Source organism: Ctenocephalides felis, unplaced genomic scaffold (genome assembly GCF_003426905.1).
Source record: "Ctenocephalides felis isolate EL2017-DRISC unplaced genomic scaffold, ASM342690v1 CF-g0.4_SCAFFOLD_01170, whole genome shotgun sequence".
Taxonomy (NCBI): domain Eukaryota; kingdom Metazoa; phylum Arthropoda; class Insecta; order Siphonaptera; family Pulicidae; genus Ctenocephalides; species Ctenocephalides felis.
Window position 1 is genome coordinate 58,582,231 of NW_020537324.1, and position 4,905 is coordinate 58,587,135.

Sequence of the window (4,905 nt, forward strand, 5' to 3'; positions counted from 1 at the left end):
TAAATAAATGATTCGAATAAAAGAACATTTTGGGTATGGTATAAAAGTGTAAAATTTGTGTGAATGAATACATTTGCGAACAATCTTTTGATTTCAGCATCAGTTTTCATTCATTCTTAAACAATTAAACTTTTCGTATGACAAACTTGTATACATATATCAAAACCTCCTTAATTTAATCACCTGTTACAATTTTTTCAATAATTGTTCGAAAAAATGTTATGTTGCGGATAAATTTCTTCTTAATTTTTGTTCGCAATTGATTCTAAATCGTGTGTTAAAAAACAATAATTTAACTATAAAATAATAATGTGTTCAAATTTTTCTGATAGACTGAAGATTTGTACAATTTTACTCAATCTTATGTTTGAGTAATGAATGTTGATTTTCAATTTGCTGATTTTATACATACCTAAAGATCAGACAATTGAACATTCTAACAAAGTTTTTGTAAGTGATTTAATTTGCCTTATTATGCTTTTTATTGTCAATTCAGAATTATTATCTATTTATTATGACATTAATTATGAAATAACATTTTCCAAAATTTAGATTTAATCGAATAATAGCCAAGATTAAATACAACATTTTTTGTAATGTTTTTTTGTGATGATTTCTATAGCTTTTGGTTGTGGTATTAATTTTGATTTATTATGTTTACACAATTATGTTTGATGTGAATTTTAATAGAAATCGTACAAATTAATTTTATATTAATATATAAATTTTATATAGTACCAAATAATTTAAACCTAACAACCTCAATATCTGTTTATGAAGATGCTTTCACATTTATTCAATAAACAATTTTTAGTTAAATACGTGCCATTGGTAAGTAACTCGAATGATATGTATACATTTTTAATTTCGTTTTACTTTTAATAGTTACAGCAAATCACAATTTAGAGTTTCAGCAGGCATTAATTATTAATTATTATTATATTAATATTTAGTTGCAACCAACGATTTTTTTACTCGATATACAAGTTTTTATTCTGATTTTTGGGTTAATTTAACTGATTTATCGTTTTAGGCCAGTATAGTAATAGTTTTTGATGCAATTTTAGTTATTGCCAGGGAAATAATTAATTAGTTTTTGGTACTAGTTTCCAGTAACGAACGAAAATCTTAGGTATTCTCAAAGAAAATTTCTTGGGTCACATTTTTTTAAACTATAACAATCTTTTGATTTTGATATTTTTATCTATTTGTAGCAGTAATGAAATAATTCGTATATAAAATATTATTCTCAATATTTCTACGTTAATACCAAATTCTAAAATTGACAAACCTTTCTAATACTGTTATTAAATATATATTTTGGATATATTTTTATTCTGTAAATTTAAAAACTATCCACGAATTTTTGACACAAATTGTTATAAAATATAACATACTGGCATTCCGTACATTAGGTAATTAATTAATTTAACACAATTATATGTATAGCATTTTAGTTATAAATAAACTAAAAATATTTAAGAAAGGTGAAATATAATTTTACTTAGGGACTAAAAAAAATTAGATATTAACATGCACAATTATCTTCAAGCCAAGCGTTATGAACAATTAAAAGATGAACTATTAGTCGTGTTATGTGATCATCATAGATGTATTTTTATAGTGTACAATTATTAGGTAACGATTTTAAATTTTTTCAAAAAAATGCTATATAATATATTTATATACAATATGGCCTAGTTTAATCTTAACAAACTTACAATTTGATGATAGACTTCTTAACTTAATAGACAATAAGCAGTTTACATTGACAAATTGTTGATATATATTTTACTTTTATGTATCAATAAATGATCTCAATTTTGTATATTTTTTAAATTGCAAAGTTCATAAACATTTTGTGACAATTTTTGAGCATCAACAAAATTATCTCTTGGTTATGAAGTCTACTAGGTATACAAATAGAATAAGTTATTTGATACCACGCTGTGTACTTACAGTATTGTTACAAATCTTGTTTGTAAGTAAATAAAGATTTCAATGCATAAAATGAAGTATATGAACAATTTTTGCAGGAAAACGTGTACTAGATTCATATAAGTTTTTCTATTTTTCCTGACAGCAATATATAGACTAACATGGGATATCATATGTGTGAATATGTTGTCTCTTGCATAGTTGCTGTTTTCCGAGTGATCGAAGCTGTAAAATTGCATTATTTATGCTAGAATACAGGATTTACGCTTTTAGATTTAAATTTACAAAGAAAAAACATCAACAAATATTACCATAAATTAAATAATGGGACAAAGATGCATTCAATTCAATAAATTTAGATGCAACCCACTGCGCTATAATATTTATAAATAATTTGAAAAATCAATTTAAACGCAGTATTTTACACTGTAACTGACCAACAAATCTACATAAATACATATGCTTTTTTTCAAAAAAAAGTAAATTTAAAGTAAAAGGGTTATAAGAAGTTTTATGTGATATTTGTTACTGTCTGTACTTATGCCACGTAGTTATGAAATTTATTAAAACTCTTCTTCGATTAACTCAGGTTGTTGGGTTATGATTTAACCCTTGTAGCTGTGGACTGTATTAAACATTTATTTGTTGATATATTATGTATTTGTTGCAGTTCTTATTACAATCATTGATTTGTCAATAAGTTATAATGAAAGAAGATATATTTATTAACTTCCCGTAGGGTAAGTTATAGTAATCGCAAAAAAATCGAAAATGAAAATTTTTATATATCTTTACGTTTCAGAGGTTTCTGAACATTTTGGCATACCTTAGAAAAAATGGATGTATGTGTGTGGTGTGTGTGTGTGTGTGTGTATGTACGTGTGTGTGTATGTATGTGCGGATACAAATTTTCGTCGACGATTTCGGAACACGGATCAACCGATTTGAATAATTAAAAACATTCGATTCGTATTGATAAGGAGACGTGCTGATTAGTTTTTGGCGAAGACAGGTCTAGCCGTTCCGAAGATACGGGGCAAAAAGTGCCGAAAACGGTAACTCAGTTTTTAAGAGAACGGAGCGTCCGATTTGAATAATTCAAAAAACGTTTCACTTGTATTGACAAGATGAAAATCGATAAAATTTTTCATGAAGGTAGGTCTAGCGGTTTCGGAGATATGGAGAAAAAGTAAAAAAATGAGCCATTTGGCGGTCAAAAATGATCATTAGACATATGCACATCAAATTATCAGATATTTTATAGAGATTTTAACAATAAGTATACATTTTGTTAACATTCCTATGGGTTCCGTACCAATGCTTATGCGTTAGACAGCGACGCGGCGCTTACGCGCTTTATATTTTGTCCCTATGCAGTTAAAGCAGTACGATTGCTTTGAAAAAAAGTTCAGATCTTCCACAATATGTCAAAATAAAGAAAAAATTTTTTTTTCAAAAAAAAAAAAAATTAAAAAAAAAACTTTTTTTTTAAAGAAAAGTAATTTTTTGTCCAATTTATAGTTTCTCAAAAATCTTATTTTTTCAAAGTAATTTTTTTTCAAAAATGTTAATCGTTTTTAAAAAAATAATAATTTTTGGTACGGGAAGTTCCAGCAATTTGCCTTAAGGCACGATGCCTTAATTGCCTTAAGACAGAATTCCACTTACAGCTAGTTTATTATTTATTATACATGTTGTTTAGGGGACTTTATTTTTAGAAGTGTCCAATTAGCCCTATCAAAACACTCTGCTACCCCCTGTACAAGGGTAGAAACCATCCCGCGTAAAAGCTCAATGCCATGAAGATTGTCATCTTTATGGCCAATATAATAAAACGAAAATACGTCCGAACACTGTTATTATCACGCTTATACATATTACTACAATTCATGAAGATCTGGTTAGATCTCTTTAGGAGTTTTACTTTTAACTTCCCGAAGGAGAACTTTATTTTTTGCCAGAAACTCGCTAATTTTATGTTGTCTCGATATGTTTGAAGTCAATCTCAATGCTTTAAGACTAAATAGGAAAAAGTATGTGTGTATTTGCATATGAGCCAAAATTTGTTCATTTGGTGAAGTTTAATAAGTAATCGAGTTGAATCTTACGAGAAGATCGGCCGAACCGTCTCTTTAGAATTCGCAGAAAATTGCAAAGAACTTCGTCCACGTTTTTGCCAAGAATTCTGAACCGCTTTTGAACATTCAGAAACTTATTAAGAGAAATATGTTGGAATGGTGATTATTAGTTTTTGGTAAATATCAGCCAGGGGTTTCTTCATATTTTTTTTTCAAAACTTTGCATATTGCTAAGGTTTGTTGTCTAAAGTCTAAAAGATCATTGTTGAACGACTTAAGTCTATATTCTAAGTTCTTCTTCATGCCTCTTTAATTAGCACAATAGTAGAATGACAGATATTCTAATTTGAATAATGACAGAAAATCTAATTTTTTTTTAAACAAAATTACTGATCATTAGTGAGAACTTTATATTTGATATGAGCATTTTCGTTGTATATATCGTTTTCAGATATTTCAAGGGTAACTGTAATTTTAATATCAAGTAATTGAAAACATTCTATTTGAACCTACACCTATACCTGGGACAATCCGGGACAAAATTTCTAAATCCTGGACAATTTTTGCTCTTAGAAAAACCTAGGACACTAGATTTAAATCTGGGACCGCCCCAGCCAAACCGGGACTTGTGGTCACCTTAATTTTAAGTGTTTTGTGAGATATCAATTAAAAATCGGATTGATTTCTAATTGAAAATATTAGAGTCGCCAGTTTAAAAGTGGTTAAATCTAAATTCTTATCGATTAGGTCCATTATTTATATATATCTGGAAGTTCACGCAACTTGCCTCAAGGCAAATTTCCATTTCCACTTAACAAACATGGTTCTGAAAATTCATTCACCTCTCATGAATGAATCGAATTCCGCTCGTCGTAGCAACTTTTACGAT